Source organism: Neofelis nebulosa, chromosome 14 (genome assembly GCF_028018385.1).
Source record: "Neofelis nebulosa isolate mNeoNeb1 chromosome 14, mNeoNeb1.pri, whole genome shotgun sequence".
NCBI lineage: Eukaryota > Metazoa > Chordata > Mammalia > Carnivora > Felidae > Neofelis > Neofelis nebulosa.
The window spans coordinates 31,207,961-31,226,949 of NC_080795.1; positions in this window are offsets into that span (position 1 = coordinate 31,207,961).

Below are 18,989 nucleotides of genomic sequence, written 5' to 3' on the forward strand. Positions count from 1 at the left end.
TTTTTTAGGGGCGCCTGGGTGGCTCAGTCGGTTGAGCAACCGACTTCGGCTCAGGTCACGATCTCACGGTTTGTGAATTTGAGCCCCATGTTGGGCTCTGTGCTGACAGCTCAGAGCCTGGAGCCTGCTTCAGGTTCTGTGTGTCCCTCTCTCTCTGACCCTCCCCCATTCATGCTCTGTCTCTGTCTCAAAAATAAATAAACATTAAAAAATACTTTTAAAGAAATTGGAAAATTAAAAAAGAAATAAAACTGGTTTAAATCTCAAAATTTTCTCTTCTAGGAATGCAATTCTGATGACTCATTTTCTAGCAGTTTGCTTAACTATCCACTTTAACTTCTCTGCAATTAAAAGTCCAGACATACAACCTTGAATTATTACTCTCCATACATCTGTGGCCCTTCCCACCTAATGCTTGCCATTTCTTATATTAGAATGAATGAAATCAGCCAGTTTTGCAAGCTAGAATTCTGGGCAAATTATTTTCTTACTCTCCTTTTATCAATCATAATTTCTAATCAATCACTGCTAAATAGGCAGCCATAAATATTTCTTGAATCTGCTTCCTTTACCCATTGTAACTGCTATTTTCCACGTTCATGCAAACATCATCTCTGTCCTTGATTACAAATTTCCTGATTGGGCTCCTAATGATAGTCATGGTCCTATCCAATCTCATCTCTACCTAGTAGCCCTTGTGGTATTTTAAATGATAAGTTTCATTTTATTTCTCTTATGGTAAAAACCTTTCAATTATTTCCCTTTGTTCTTAGGATAGATTTCAAAGGCTTCATTATACTTTAATCACCCTTCATTCATTTGTCCGTAAAGAGACAGTCATACTGAAAGTATTTGAAAAATAATATTTCTGAGCCTTAATTTTCCATCCAAAAATTAAAATGTGAGTATTGAATTATTTAAGATAGGCAAAATATTTTGAAAACTGAGTACTAATAAATGTTAGCTATAAAAAATATTTCCTAACCCTTTCAAATTTTAGTAAGATATCATTCAAAATTTTTGTACTTGCCCTATTGCAATTATATACCATATCATATATTAAATTATACATGTATCACATTGCAGTGAAATTCTTGATATAAAAGCATATGCCAGTCTTCATGACTTTATAGCCATATACTACTGCAGTGTTGCCAAATGGTAGATAGAAAACAAATGTCTTGGATGTATGTAAACATGTACGTGTTGATAGATGGATGGATGTGTGTAGCTTATTAACACTTTTGTTTCTTCAGTATGTGTATATATATTATTTATTTTAAGCTCTGCAAGGGATGAGATTTTGCTTACTATTTCTTTTGAAATGATCTTCAATCACAGAATAATGTGTGGTGTGCCAGATGAACTTGATAAATACACTACCCTCTTGGTTCATAATTATTTGTTTTATACTTCAGGACACTCTTATATTCCTTAAGGAAAATAGCCAGGGGAAAAATTTGTTATAAAAGTAAAACTCACAGGAATAAAAATTCTTCATACTGTAGAAAAGTTTTTGTGTTTTTAGTGCATTTATTGGGATAAGAATACAGGGGAAAAGTGGGGGGTTTTGGTTCATATAAGTTGCTTTAAATGGTTTAATTGGTTTGTATTGTAAAAGAGTAAAATTATTACAGTGATACAATAAACATCAAAAGTACTGAAGCACTTTTGCTTCTGAAATGTTGGACTAAATGTATAAATGTATTTTCTCTATTCTTTCCACCAACTACAACTAAAAACATATGAAACAAATGTAAGAAGACTGTGTAAGGTGGAAAGAAGGCACAAAGGCTAGGTATTATGGAGTTTGAGATATGACATGAAATTCATGTTGTTATTGACTGAAAATTTGTCTCCTTCATATATTGAAGCCCTAACACCTAATGTGATGGTATTTGGAAATTGGGCCTTTGGGGGCACCCAAAAGAACTTATCAAATTCAACACCCAAAAACAAATAATCCAGTTAAGAAATGGGCAGAACATGAATAGACATTTTTTTCCCAAAGAAAACAGCCAGATAGCTAACAGACACATGAAAATATGCTGAACATCACTTATCATTAGGAAAATACAAATCAAAACTATGATGAGATACTACCTCATACCTAATAGAATGGTAAAATCAACAACACAAGAAACAACAGATGTCGGCAAGGATGCAGAGAAAGGGGAACTATCATTGTTGGTGGGAATGCAAACTGGTGCAGCCACTTGGGAAAACAGTATGGAGGTTCCTCAAAAAATTAAAAATAGAACTACCCTATGATCCAAGAATTGCACTACTAGGTATTTACCCAAAGGATACAAAAATGCAGATTTGAAGGGGCACATGCACACCCCAATGTTTATAGCAGCATTATCAATAATAGCCAAATTATGGAAAGAGCCCAAATGTCCATCACCTGATGAATATATAAAGAAGATGTGGTGTATATGTGTACAATGGAATGTTACTCAGCCATCAAAAGAATGAAATCTTGCCATTTGCAGTGCTGTGGTTGGAACTAGAGTGCATTATGCTAAGTGAAACAAATCAGGGAAAGACAAATACCATATGATTTCTCTTATATGTGGAATTTAAGAAACAAAACAGATGAACATAGAGGAAGGGAAAAAAAGAGAGGGAAACAAGTCATAAGAGTTTCTTAACTATAGACAACAAACTGAAGGTTGATGGAAGGAGGTGGTTGGGTGATAGGTTAAATGGGTGGTAGGTGTTAAGGAAGGTACTTGTGTTGAGCACTGGGTGCTAGATGCAAGTGATGAATCACTAAATTCTACTCCTGAAACCATAATTACACTATATGTTAACTAACTAGAATTTCAATAAAAATTTGAAAAAGAGAGAAAAAAATACACTGTGGTATATATGTACCATTCAATATTTTCAGCACCCACACAAAAATGGAACAACTGTAATTTGAGTGGGTGTCAAAAGCATTATGCTGACTGAAAATGACAATCTCAGGAATTCATATACCTATGGAGAGGAGCACTCATTTATACAACATTCTTGAGATGGCAAAATTGTAGAGATTAGAAACACATTAGTGGTTGCTGGAGTTGTGATGGAGACACGTGATAGATGTGACTAAAGAGGTATAGAATGAGGGAGATCTTGGTTGGGATGGAAGAGTTTGTTATCTCAGTTGTGGTAAGGATTACAAAAACTACATATGAGATAAATTCACATAGGACTACACACACACACACACACACACACTAAACCAATATTAATTTCTTGTAAAACATTTTTGAGTATAATTGACACATATTACATCAGTTTTAAGTATACAACATAGTGATTGAGTATTTCCATACATTATACTGTGCTTATCACAAGTATATAGCCATCTGTAACCATACAACACTATTACAATACTATTGACTATATTCTCTATGCTGTGCCTTTTGTTCCCGTCACTTATCCATTCTATAACTTGGAAACCGGTATCTCCCTCTCGCCTTTACCCATTTTTCTCATCCCTTTATCCCCTCCCCTGTAGCAGCCATTAGTTCTCTGTTGTTATAGATCTGATTCTGCTTTTTGTTTATTTATTCATTTGTTTTTTAGATGTAAATATAAATTAAATCATATGGTATTTGTCTTTCTCTATTTTGCTTAGCATAATACCCTCTAGATCCATCCATGTTGTCACAAATGGCAAGATCTCATCCTGTTTTGTGACTGCATAGTATTCTTCTGTGTGTGTGTGTGTGTGTGTGTGTGTGTGTGTGTGTGTGTGTCTACACATTATATCTTCTTTACCTTAGGCTGCTTCTATATCTTGGCAAATGTAAATAGTAGTACAGTAAACTTGAGGTACATGTATTTTTTTTCAAATAAATGTTTTCATTTTCTCTTACATTTAGGTCTTTAATGTATTTTGAGTTTGTATTTGTGTGTGGTGTTGAAAAGTGGTCCAGTTTCATTCTTTTGCATGGTGTCATCCAATTTTCCCGGTACCGTTTATTAGAGAGACTTTTTTCCTATTGTATATTCTTGCCTCCTTAGTCATAGATTAATTGACTATATGAGCATCAGTTTATTTCTGGGCTTTTTGCTCTGGTCCATTGACCTATGTTTGTTTTGGTGCCAGTACCATACTGTTTTGATTACTACTACAGCTTTGTAGGATATCTTGAAATCTGGAATTGTGATAGCTCAGCTTTTTTTTCTCAAGATTGCTTAGCTCTGCAGTGTCTTTTGTGGTTCCATGCAAATTTTAGGATTATTTGTTCTAGTTTTGTGAAAAAATGTTGTTGGTATTTTGATAGGGATTGCATTGAATCTGTAGATTATTTTAGGTAGTATGGACATTTTAACACTATTAACTTTTCCAATCCATGAGCATGGAATATCTTTCCATTTGTTTGTGTCATCTTCAGTTTACAAGTCATCATCAGTGACAGTTTCATCAATGTTTATAGTTTTCAGAGTACTTTTACAGCACTGCACTGTAAAAAATCCACGTATAATTGGACCTTCACAGTTCAAAACTGTGTTTTTCAAGGATCAACCATATAATGAAAACATGCTTACAATTTTAGATAGTACTTTATAAAGTAATATTAATGTTGAAAAAATGCAGTTTGTTTTTGGTTAGCAATGCTCATTAGAATTCTATATTTTTTGTTTGGGTTTTGGTATGATAATCAAATGAAACTCTTACAACAGTCACTGTTTAGTAGAATTAAAATACTATAGCAAGTGAAATGAGTTTCAGAAGAAAGGTATTTTTAAGTTCTCCCAGGAGAAAAGAAATCCTTCCAAATTTTGACTTGGATAATACTCTAATGGATTCTCACATAAAATTGAATATTTGGAATATTTCCAGTTATAATCTCTAATTCACTTAATGGAACATAAAATGTTTTATCCTTATTTTAGAGGTATGGTATGGGCAGTGACTAGTTCCCTATTATACATACTTGCATCTTTCTCTCTCCACACTTATGATTTTGAAGGAATGAGACACTGTTATAGCCCAAGTCAATTCAATTTGCAGAATGTTTTTTGAATCTGTTATTGTACTACATCAGTAACATCAATATCATTTTGGAATGATACACATAAGATTTTTTTCCTTGTGTCATATCTATATATGAAATACATGATTATGAATATTTTATATAATATACAAGAAATAATGAAAAATATGAAAAAGTTTTAGGACAATTCACTCCCCATCTAAGATTTATTTTTGCCTCAGAAATACTTCCTTGAGAGCTTTAACATGTTGCCTCACTTATGATTTAAGAATATAATATATATAAAATGTATTTTATATATATAAGAATATAATATATAATATATTCATAATAATAAAGTTTCATTGAGAATGTTATGAGACTATTCCATGCTATCAGTTTCTGCCTAAGTTACTATTAAGAGGACACTAAATTTATTCTTTAAAGAGTATTATATAATCTTCTATTGTCACTAATGTCATCAATGATAAAGCAAAGATAAAATCGATTTTTAATTTTGTTTTAATGTTTATTCATTTTTGAGAGCCAAAGACAAAGCACGAGTGGGGGGAGGGGCAGAGAGAGAGGGACACAGAATCTGAAGCAGGCTCCAGGTTTTGAGCTGTCAGCATAAAGCCCAATGTGGGGCCCAAACTCATGAACCATGAGAGCATGACCTGAATCGAAGTCAGATGCTTAACCAACTGAGCCACCCAGGTGCCCCGATAAAATCCATTTTGAAGCAGAAATCTGATCATAGATTTTTTCCTGCATAAAACATCTTATCTTTATCTTTCTATTATTTTAATATAATATTCTCAATTCCAGGCCTTTCATGCTTTGGCTTCTACTGGCCCTTAGACATACTGGACTGCAGAAATGAAAAATTAGAAACCCCTAATGCAACCATTATTATGGAATTTTGATGGGAATTACAGTTGAAGAGAATTAGAAAGCAAAACAGAGAAAGTATATCAGACAAGAGATTTAAAAGTATTGCAAATAGTTGTAAGATTTCCCTTTCTTTGCCTTTCTCAAAGTAAGATGTATCTTTGTTTCTCCAGATGTCTGTAACTATAGAAATATCCTAAGGCATTTCAACCAATGTACTTCTCCCATATCCTTGGACCTAAAGAAGCTAGAATAACTCAGGTTAAGACTATGGCTGCCATCGTTTAGCTATGAAGTGGATATTGTTTGGAATGTTTTCCTAAACTATATGTCTATTTAATTACTAACACAAACACTAACCAGGGAATACCCCTTGGAATCATACTTTTATATGTTAAAATTGAAATACTAAAAACTATTTTTATGTATACCGTTTTAACGAATGTTTTACAAAACAAGACATATACAATGTATGATTAACTTCTATTGAAGTATGCCAGAGTCTAGGGGTGCCTGGGTGGCTCAGTTGGTTAAGCGTCCGACTTCGGCTCAGGTCATGATCTCATAGCTTGTGAGTTTGAGCACTGCATCAGTCTCTGTGCTGACAGCTCAGAGCCTGGAGCCTCTTCAGATTCTGTGTCTTTCTCTCTCTCTGCCCCTCTCCGCTCACACTCTATCTCTCTCTGTCTCTCAAAAATAAATGAACATTTAAAAAAATTTTAAATATGCCAGAGTCTAAAAATATTTAAAACAATTGTGGCTGCCAATATGAAATGATTAAATTAGGGCAAAAAAAAAAAACAAAACGAAAAAAGTGGAGAGATGAGTAAAGAAAGCAAAAGGATGAGGAGGGAGTAGAAGGTACATTGATCTGCATGTAGCTGCTGCATGTACTTGTGATATTTTAGGTCCTAGGGAGATTTTCTAAAACCTGGCTCTGAGCTCCCTCGTGTTTGCCTAATATAGTATTCCCTTATTTTTCTCAAGTTAATTTTAAATAAAATGTAGTATAACCAATTTTTTAACATAGTAAGTTGATAAGGTCAACTTAGAGTAATTCAATATAATCCAATTTTTAAAATTAACCCAGGATTTGATAGTTTCTTCAACTCTCATAAAGTGATACTGCCTGAAATCATCTCATTAATATAAGTGTTATTATGCTATTTGAGCAAAACTATGGAGACAAGAGAAAGGATGAAGTAACCATGCAATGATGTGGATAACTTAAATATATGATTTATAGATTCAAATTCATTGCCTTAAAGTCACACCTCTCTCCATATATAACATTTGTTATCAACAAATAAAGCAGAAACTCATATTGAATCTTAAATAGTGATAAATGTAATTGCTATTATACTGCTTGGCAATTAACTCTCAATATGTAAGCAGCTCATGGAGATGACAGCAATTATTAGTGTCACCAAACATAATTTCAGTTCCTCTGGCTTTAACTTAACTTGTTAGCTCCCTGTATCTGTAATCAGGTGAATGCTATTTTCTCTCACTAGAGGAATATTCTGAGAAAAAATCAAAAGATAAATTTAGATTTCTAATAGGAATGGTCACCTAGCTCTAGTCTTTCTTGCCTTATAGCCTAAGAATTCTTGAACATTACCTAATAAATAGGTCATTACCTATGGAATCCTTTTTTAAACCTACTGTTCCTGACACTCCCTTGTTCTCTATTGCTCCCTATTTGAGGATGTGTAAATATAAAAATTTTTGAGAGAGTTACTGTTCAGTGTCCCATGTTTCCAATGTGTCCCTTGAAGTAGGATAAATATTCTAGTCATAGAATTATGGATAATTTGCCTGTGTGTTTTGGCAATATTGAGGGTTAGAGGTGGGATGGAGACCTTGTCACTGTAAGAAACACAGCATGTCTGCATAGTAAAAATGAATGAGAGTGGGAAGACTCAGATCGTTAATGGCTGATCAAATGAGGAAAAAGCAGGTTAGTATTTGATTCTAAATATGTTGCATCTGGATTGTGGTAAAAAATTGGAGAGGTACACATATTCATAAGTAAAGAGCAGGACAGAGTTTTGGCTTAACAAGATAGGAAAGTACACTAAGTTTCTGTTTGTTTGTTTGTTTTCAATTTCCATCATTCTGAAATAACATCTGCCCAAGTGTGATTAGTGGCTTTAAGGGAATTGAAATCTATCTGCTATACCCAGAATTCACATAAGTTTCAGTTAAATTTTAAAATGTAACAAACCATCCAAATCATGTATTTAGCCTACAATTTGCAGACCAGTAATTTGGGGTGACATGGGCTGCTCTTTGAGCCTGGGCAAGTTGACTCATCAACTTGCAGTCAGTTGGTGATGGTTTATGAAGGATTTGGCTTGGATAATTATAGAACAGGGCCTCTCCACTTAGTCTCTAATCTTCCAGGAGGGTAACTCAGGCTTGTGTGTATGTATATGTATGTGTACGTGTACGTGTACATGTACATGTACATGTATATGTATATGTATATGTGTATAGTGGCAACATTTCAAGAGCAGCATGAGAAGACAAACCCAGATGTACAACTACTTTTGAAGGTTCTGCTTTTGTCATGTTTGCTACTACATCATTAGTCAAAGCAAAGCATGAAACCAGCCTGAATTCAAAGGATGAGAGGAGACACTACTTTTTTGATGAGAAGAAATTCATTTGCTAGTATGGCTAGCAAGAGGAGGAAGTTTTATGGCCACTTTTACAATCTATCAAAATATCATAGAGACCTCTGGTTAAACTTGGGTGAGCAATTAAATTTGACCTGTTCTCTTCCTCTAATGCTATGCATAAAACCAAAACTCCTTTATCATAAAGGTCAATCTTACATGAATTTTACTTCAGGAATACTGAGAGAGCAGATTAGCCATAGAAAATTTCCTCCATTTGCTTACTTCTTTGTCAAAAGTTAAATCATTTTGATCTATAATTAGATAAAATAATAAACATAAAATAGGAATAAATGGAGGAGGGAGAATCAATTATTGTTGATATATCCCTCAAGAATAATTAACATTTTTTAGGGAAGTTACAAGCAAAATTGTAATACTTTGGCAAACTCGTTAGAACCATCAAGAAAATAACTTGCAAGAACATTATAAAGGCAGTTTCCCAGACAGATTTCCCATTCAGTAGAGGAACATAAAAAAGGGGGGAAAAGATACCTACCCTTACAAGACAGAACAAATTCCTTTGAACTGTGCACTTGTTTTATTAGAAATGTTAACCAAACTGTGCATCTAAGCAAATAAATTGCCTACTTTTCCTCTTGCACTCATAGTCCCAGGACACCTAGGCAAAGTTTTGTTGTTGTTATTGTTGTTTTTACACCAACTTCAAAAATGGCCTTGTTCTAAGCCAGTTCTACAAGTCAGAAATCTTATATACAAAGCAGAAATTGGAGGTAGTTCCAAAGCTGGAATATCACCAATATATTATAAGTATATTGTATCTTTTAATTCCAAAATAATCTTCCAACTAGGCGAGAGGAAAAGAGAGTGAACACATGTAACCTGACTATTGGCAATAGATTTAAACACTTCTGATGATTGAAAGGAATGCATTACTCATTCCAAGAAATGTTTGCTTACGTTTTTAATTCTGTTAACTACAGACGGCCCATATGAACCAAACTTTGGCAAATCGGCTGAGGCAGAGAGTGACTCATAAATATCCACTTCTATGACTTTGTTTTCTCTAGATATAATCCTTTATTTCACTGGATTTGATGAAAATTTGTTTAGACATTTTTAGACAACTTTCCCTTAGACAGAATTTTGGGAGAAAGATCTGAGTATTTTTCTACTCAAGGGGAATTTTTTTTTTCTGAGAAAAAATTACTCTTGAAGAATAAATAAAAGACCCTATAAGTCATTTACATCTTATTGATTGTTACTCTAAGTTGCTTTATTTCTTGAACCTATGTCTCTGGAGGCTGGCTGGGTTAACTGTGTTTCTACTCATTTGAAATAACTATCATTAAAGTAAAATGTCTAATCTCAGAACCAAATGATAAGCCAACTACACAATGTACATGGCATCATGGCTGACATCATTTCTGGTGCAATGGGAAATGCTAAGGCAGTGAGGAGCCAAAAATCCTCAGAAGATGCCTACCAGATTGACTGATCCTGTCCCTTACCATGCTCAGTATAAGTGTGTATGAGATGCCAATATAAACACCAGCTCTAGTGCTATTCTGTATCTTTTCAAATCTCATTTAGACAAGTGTCTTCAGGGTTTTGTTAAATAAGTATTCCCCAAAGTATAAGACAGTACACTGATATTATTGGACATTAAATGGAAAATAAGTTTACTGTTGTCATATTTTTGGAGCGTAGCAGGATTCTCACACAGAGAGACAGGACACTAAGGCTTTTCTGTCCAGGAAGCAACTTGATTCATCATGCCGGGCATGGGCTCAGCGGGTTCATACCTGAAAAATTGAGCATCGAGCACAGCAGGATGTAGTCTGTTATGCAATTTCTACTCCTTTGTCTCCCATATATGATGACATATAGTCTGATTGGACACAGTCCAAGTTAGAGTCATGTCACAGCTATATATACATATATAGGAGTTGATTGGGCCATGTGGCCTTCTTTTGTCTGCGGAAGCCTCCACTACATTCCTTAGGGAAGGGCTCTACCACATTACCCCCTTAATGCTCTGACCTCAACCCCCCCGCCCCCGCTTCCTTTGGGTCAAAGAGCTTCATCTTGATTTAGAAGTTTATATTTCCATAACATCACATGTGTGGCCATTTTCCTTTCGACCATTGCCTCAAGGAGGCTGGAGACAGACCGTATAACCAGGGGAGCTAGGCAAGATAGGATTAAGCAAGCCCCCCAAATCAAGAGAATAGTACCTGTGAGGTTTTGAATCCCCTGAGAATTGAAAACCATCCTCCAAATAACTCTCCAGGGTCCCAACATTTCCAGGTCCGGACTGGGACACCAGCAACCTTTCTCATTCAATCTGTGATCTCTGGTATGACTTTTCCCTCATCATCCATCTGTAGGCAGCATTTGCTCAGGTTAAACTTTCCACAGACTCCTTCCTCTGGAGCAAGCAAATAATCTAAAGCTAAGCAATTTTGATAGATAGCATTGTGCATTTTGTTTTGCTGCTTGGCTAGTAAGTTAAGAGCTCTGTCAGTTTCATTGGTTATAACTGTTTGCAGCCTGATTATCCAGTTTAGTATGTAAATGGGAGTGCTATAGCCCCAGGACCCATCCTCTGCCCAGGTGGCAGGGTCATAATATTGGATTATACACTCAGGAGGCCATTCATCATCTTTCCAATTGCCAATTTGTGGAGCACATCGTTTCCTTTGAGATATTATCCTTTGGTTCATTTTGCCCTCACGTGGAGGGTGGCTCTGAACTTCTAGCCATTCCTCGCTTGGGAAGTATTGTGGGTTAAACAGTATATTGATTCTCTCATTGGGAGATAGAATAAGTGGTATTATTGGTCCCCAGGATCTTTTCCTGGCATGAGAAGTGGGTATGGTACAATAAGTTCCAAGCGATTCCCTGGCCTGACCTGGTTATGCAAACGCATGGGTCACATGATGGAGAATCAAGGTCTACAGAAGGGGTCCAGATTATAAGCAGCCAATACGAACAAAGCACCCTATCCACGAAAGGAAAGTGAGTGCTAACGGAAACCTCTCACCACGCTTCCAGCTGGCTGGGGCGGCCTCTGCCAATCCTATGGTGAAAAGTGGAGCAAGAATCACAATAATAGCAAGGAATACGTGGTGACAGAGTGCATCACAGTAAGGAAACAGATATAGAAAATAAGGACAGTCTCTTTGTTCCACCAGATTGTTTATTCCTCAAGCTTCTGCTGTGCATAGATTAGTCAGTTTCCTGAGTGACTAAAGCAGGGCTACAGTCTCCTAGAGCCTCTGGAGTTGCAGATTTCTTCTTTCATATGGTCAGCTTACATAACATTGATGGATCAGGAATGCACTCCCAGTTTCAAGATGCCACTCGCTCTGCTGTGATGAATTCAGGGACCCACTTCAGCTACCTTTACTTCAGTAGGGGTGCACAAAATGAGAGAGGGAGACACAGAACCTGAAGCAGGCTCCAGGCTCTGAGCTGTCAGCACAGAACCGATGCTGGGCTTGAACCCACAAACTGTGAGATCATGACCTGAACTGAAGTTGGACGCTTAACCGACTGAGCCACCCAGGTGCCCCAGAGTCTGTGTATATATTAACATGTAATCTTGGCACCAGTTGGAGGGCAGGGTTAGCACAATGAGCTCTGCCTTCTGTGCCGAAGTCCCCTTTGGCAGGGGTTTGGCCTCAATGACAGAAGTAAGAGTCACCACAGAGTATCCTGCAAGCATTCTCCCTCTTTCACAAAACTGCTACTGTTGGTGAAATACTCAGCATCAGGGTCCTTGAGGGGCTGGTCCCTCAAATCTGTTCCACTGGAGAACACCTCATCCATGACTTCATTGCAGTCATGATCTGGTTGACCTGGACCGACGGGCAGTAGGGTTGCAGGGTTTAGGGTCCACACTACTTCTAGATGAATATGCAGGTTTTCACATAGCATCCCCTGATATGTGATCCCGGTCAGGGCTTGATACTGAACCCACCAATGCTAAGAGGTGCCTGAAATATCTCTGAGAGGAGAATGGCTGGAAGCAGAAGCCGGGCACCGCTATAGGCTGGTTCAAGACCTGTGCCTTGTCCCCTGTACTCCATTAATGTCAATACTGAATGTGGCACTTGGACTGTCAGTTCTTGTCCCATAGTTAACTTGTTGTAGTTAACTCTCAGATACTAAGAGGGCCATGGCTACAAGTGCCCAAAGGCAGGGTGGTCAGCCTTGGGCCACAGAGTCAAGCTACTTGAAGAGATATGCTACCAGGGTATGCCATGACCCCCACATCTGGGTGAGGACTCCCATCTTGATGCCAGTACATTTATGAATGTACAAGAAGGGCTTGGACATGTCTGGGAGCCCCAGACCAGGCACGTTGGTGAGGGCCCTTCAAAGGCCCTTTGTTGTACTTGCTCCCGTAATACAGGTTCCCACTCTCCCTACTTTGTGGCCTCATAAAGGGGTTTTGCCGAGACTGAGAAGTTAGGTATCCAGATTCTACAGAAACCTGCAGCTCCGAGAAACTCCTGAACCTGATGTTGGGTCAGTGGGACCGGAATCCAACAAACGTCCTGTTTTCTCTCCCAGCCAAGTTGGCACAGCCCCTGGGAGAGGAGAAAGCTAAGGTACTTGACTTTCTTTTTCCAATTTGGGCCTTTTTCCTTGAGACCTTATAGCCACTTTCCCATAGGAGGGTAAGGAGCTGCTGGGTTCTTTCCATGCAATCTTCCCAAGACATTCCAGCCAGCAGTAAATCATCTATGTACTGAAGGGCACAGCCATGTTGATCTGCTGGGAAGTCTCTTAGGTCTGAGGCTACTGCAGTGTTGAAAATAGTTGGGGAGTTTGTAAACCCCTGAGGCAAACAGGTCCAAGTCAAAATGGCCCTTGTCACCATTTTCAGGATTCTCCCACTGGAAGGCGAAGATCAGTTGACTCTGGGAGGCTAGGTGGATGCAGAAAAAGGCATCCTTGAGGACTAAGCATGGAAAAAAGGCAGCTTTGGCAGAGATAAGACCAAAGAGAGTGTATGAGTTTGAGACCACTGGGTGCAGGGTGACAGTGGCCTGGTTTACTGTGCACAGGTCTTGAACCAGCCTATAGCAGTGCCCGGCTTCTGCTTCCAGCCATTCTCCTCTCAGAGATATTTCAGGCACCTCTTAGCATTGGTGGGTTCAGTATCAAGCCCTGACCGGGATCAGACCCCCGAGGAAGTCTGACGCTGCCCTAAGCTGTATGAGGTCACCACAGAACAGCGAATCAGGACTGAACATTCACTTCAGCCCATTGGTCAGGTTGGAAGCTTTCTGCTGTCTCATTCACACACAGTCACACAGCGACTCTAACCCACTGCCCAATGCCCAGAACCCTGGAATTGTGGTTTCATTCCTGATGAAACTACTCAGGCAACTCTGGGAGGTGATCAGGCTCCCCTTCTGCCTCTTAGGGGCAGGTCTACCAAAACAAACGCAGGTTCTTACCAGTCTGATGGGTGGTACTCCCAGAGCTGGTTCCCGGGCCTCACCAGGTTCCTTTGTGCATCCGAGGTCCTTGCTCCCAGCCTGCCAGGAGGGGCTAGTCTCTTACGGATCAAGCGGTCTGCTGGCACCAGGCAAAGTCACTTCTCCTGGTCCTCCAAGGTTCGCACCCCGATGACAAAGGTGGAAATGCACTTTCCCTGAATCCTGGACAAGCCCCCCACAAAATTAACAGGAATCTCGCACAAAGACAGAACACCAAGGCTTTTCTGTCCAGGAAACAACTTTTTTCGTCGTGCCAGCACGGGCTCAATGGGTTCATACCCAAAAAACTGAGCCCTGAGGACAGCAGGGTATAGTCTTTTATGCAATTTCTACTTCTTTGTCTCCCATACCTGGTGACATATAGTCTGATTGGACACAGTCCAAGTTACAGAATCTTGTCAGAGCTATGTGTATGTGTTAGGTGTTGATTGGGCCACATTGCCTTCCTTTGTCTTGCAGAGGCCTCCACCACATTCCTTAGGGAGGGGCTTTACCACAGGAGGATGACTTGTTACTGCCAAATTTATCAGTAAAAATGATTTAATGGATGATATATAATTTTGAAATGGGAAAATTACAGCCAAAAGTAAAGCTATCAAAGCCTTTAGTTTAGCTCCTCTTCTCACCATCCCCAACCATGCAGTATTTCTAGGCACAAAGAGACCATATGGCAAAGACCTTTAAAATTTAACATTTGTAACATCTATGGCTAAACTACAATCTGGGAAACTGTGGTATATAAATTAATATAGCCTATTGTTAAAAAGATATGGAAATTTAAGTTAGTGTATATCAATACTGTCCAATAGAACTCTTACTAATGATACAAATGACATGAATATATGTATATATGAATACAATGTCATAATTTTAAACAGTTTTCCTTCATAGTTATATGCTTAGTATCTTCAGTAGTTCTCTTGTATTCATAGAATCAACAGACTGCAAGCATCAATATGAAACCATTTCTATTCAGACTCTTATTTTTATTTTTTTAAATGTCTATTTTTGAGAGAGAGAAGGAGAGTGTGTGTGAGGACACACAAGCAGGGGAGGGACAGAGAAAGAGGGAGACAGAGGATCTGAAGCAGACTTTGTGCTGACAGCAGAGACCCCAATGTGGGGCTTGAACTCATGAACCATGAGATCAGAACCTGAGTCAAAGTTGGATGCTTAACTGACTGAGCCACCCAGGCACTCCTATTCAGACTCTTATTTTTAAGTCACTATATAGTTTTATAGAAAAAAATAAATGAAAATAATCCTTACATTTGACTTGATATTCCTAGTTACCTCTAGAAAATCTCAGGAATCACCATTTCCAGTATTTGCCTGGCACATATTAGGTATTCAATCAATATACAGATTTCCCCTGAGCTTTGAAAGTAGAGAGTTCCTATGAAACCTTTTGTAAACCTACATGGCATAAAGCAAAGAAACAATTAATTGTTAACTTATATGGAAAATTTTTTGAGTACTTGGAGGTGCCCAGGAGCTTCCAAGTTTAGTGAAATATGACTTTGAAAAGTTTGTATAAAGCATTCAACAAAAAAGCTTTCAGATGTTCTCATTCTTTCTGAGTGCACAATTCAACCATAGACCAATTGACTTTAGGGGGGAAAACCACTAATACTGCTCTTATCAAGCCTTGAAATATGAGTGCTGGCTAACCATTTCCTGGTTATTCACAAGCCGGAGAGCCTGGGAAAATTTTGGCCATCTGTTTCCTCTGTGAGGATTTCTTTCTTTTTTTCTTTCTTTTTTCTTGCTCCCTCTAGGGGGCCATCTGACTTGTTTAATAACTACAGTATAATTGTGGGAGGGAAGAAAACCCCTTTGCAGCCCATCAAGGTCTTCGAGTAGGGTTGTGAATGGCCAAGTAAACCAATTTCAAAATAGATAGATTTTATTTACTCGTCTTCCTCTGAGTCTTCAAGCCACTCTAATCATATTTTCCCTTCCATTTCTCTAATTAATCATCACTGGTAACAAAAAGTTCTCTATTCTTGACATTTTTTTATTCTCAAGTTTACTTGGTCTGTATAAATTATTCCACATTGTCATTCGCTTACTGTATTTACCATTATTTTGCCTTTGTGTCCCTGACATGGCCCTCTTGTTTTCAGCCCAACCCTTTGTTCACTCTCAATCTCGTTTCAGTATTATTTTCCTCTAATTTTTGTGTAAATTGTTGAATAAGTGTTAGAGCTTTTTTTTTCTTGTCAGTCCGTAGCTTCTCCTTAAGTATGTTGCCCAATGTATGTGATGTCATATATTGCCTTATTAAGATGATTTTCATGTTTATATTTTCATCCTGATTTCTTCTCTGATATACAGACCTTTAAACTAGCTTCTCAGGTAACATTTTGAATAGGTTGACTGAAAATCACCTTATAATGAATAAGTTCCCAGGAAAAGTTCATATTTCTTCCCAAACATAAATTTTTACTTGTGTTCTCCAATCCTGTGAATGCCACCAGCATCCATCCAATCATTCAAAGCAAAGAGTAAAGAATCACCCTTGATACCCCTTGTACGACCACTCTCCATTTTTAATCTCTGACAGGTTTACCTCTCATTGACTTCTTTATGTTTTCTCCAACATAACTTTCTATTAAATGACATCACTATTTTTCCATATAGATCCAGTAGCTTCTTACCCACCTTCCTGTAATAAGACATGCTTTCCTTTAATCTTTTTATCATGTAGCATGAAGGCTAATTTTTGATATTGTAAATCTGATCATGTTAGCTCCTTTAAGTATTTAGTGGTTTCCAGTAGCCATAAGGTGATACAGACATTTAAAATTATCTACAAATTCTTCAGAATCTGGTCATTACCTTCTTACTTGGGGTTATTTTGTACTGTCAGGCTTTTAAACAGACTGTATAACCCATTCTGAATCATGTTCTAGAGGAACTGCTAACATTGTATTTGTCCTAACTGGTATGTTTCCTAAACATAGAATACCCATGTTCTGAGAGTACCTTGCCCAAGATTGGAGCTAGGAAAGAGAGGATAAGTAATTGAAATCACTTCCTTCTTTCTTAACAAAACTCAGTTGACCTTTGTTTGTTTGTTTGTTTAGGAAGTTTGAAGTTGAATGCCAAGGTTTTTTTTTTTTTTAATGTTTATTTATTTTTGAGAGAGAGAGAGAAACAGAGCACAAGTGGGGAAGGGGCAGAGAGGGAGACACAGAATCTGAAATAGGCTCTGGTCTCTGAGCTGTCTGTACAGAACCTGATGGAGGACTCAAACCCATGTACTGTGAGATCATAACCTGAGCTGAAGTTGGATGCTTAGCCAACTGAGCCACCTAGGTGCCCCTGAAGTTGAATGCCAAGTTTGACTTAATTATGTCTTAATTAAGCTATGTTGAAAACCGAGAAATGACTGGAAAATGTAGTTTTAACAGAGGGCAGGTTCTGATTTCCAAGAGGCATTGGAAACTACAACCAGCGTGATCTAGATCCAATCCTTAGGTTTGTAAGCTCTGGTACTAATTTTTTTGACTAAAACACAACCCAGGTTAAATCCAGCTATTAACCTATTGTATGCCACAAGTGCGTGGCTAAATGTGGCTGGAGAAGGATAATTAGCTACATGATTTTTAAATTCATTCCCACTAACTTTGAGGGTGAACTTTTAATGCTGCCCAGAAACCATTTAATATATATCCACTGCAACCTTTCTTCCACCTTCCCTTATCTCATCACTTCTCAAATTCCTAACACCTCCTTCCTCCCTTCAGTAGTCAACCTCTTTGTTGATTATGTTTTCTATTTCTCTGAGAAAAGAAGAAACAAGCTAACATCACCAAGCAGCATTTGTGACATATATTCTCCCCTTAACTCATTGCTATATAAGTGGCTTCGGCTCCTATGTAAGGCCAAGGTTTTGTGCACTAGATTCTGTCTGGTCTCATCTACTCAAGAATGCTGCTCCAGCAATTCTTCTCTATCTCTCTGCATCCTTCTCTGTTTATTTTTCTCAGTGATACATTTATTTGCAAATGCTATAGAAAAAATGCATTCAAATTAATCCAGAATTCACCCACTGCTCACCACTACCATGACCACCACCCTCGTATAAGCCTTCATCATCATCTATCATCTGGATGATAAAAACACACTACTTAATTATATCCCTGTTTCAGCCCTCATCAGTTTAATCTCAAAACAGAGCCCGATTCTTTTAAAATGTAAGTCAAATGATGTTAAACCTGTTGGCAAAATCCTCTAATGGTTTTCTAACTCATTCAAAGAATCTCACAGTAATAATGCCCAACATTATTTGTTTCCTTGTTGACTCTCGAGATTCATATCCTGTTATTCATATTGTCTCCATACTTTTTTCATAACCATTAGCCTCTCTGCTGTTTCTGAAACATGCCAAGAATTCTTTCACCCTACGGACATTTAATTTGCTATTCCCTCTTTCTATAAATCCCTTAGCTCACTTTCTTACCTCCTTCGGGTCTTTATATATATTCTACTTTCTCAATGAGATATTCTGTGCATTCCTCTTTAAAATTGCAGCCTCGGGGCGCCTGGGTGGCGCAGTCGGTTAAGCGTCCGACTTCAGCCAGGTCACGATCTCGCGGTCCGTGAGTTTGAGCCCCGCGTCAGGCTCTGGGCTGATGGCTCGGAGCCTGGAGCCTGTTTCCGATTCTGTGTCTCCCTCTCTCTGCACCTCCCCCGTTCATGCTGTCTCTCTCTGTCCCAAAAATAAATAAAAAACGTTGAAAAAAAAAATTTAAAAAAAAAAAATAAAAAAAATTGCAGCCTCTACTCCTTAATATTCAGTATCCCCTTACCTACATAATTTTTCCTCTAGCAGTCATTGCCATCTACTGTAGTTATATCTTACTTGTTTTTACATTGTCCACTTTCTTTGACTAGAGTGCGAATTCTAGGAAAGTAGAGATTTGTTTTTTTTCTTTTGTTTACTAGAGTCCCTAGTA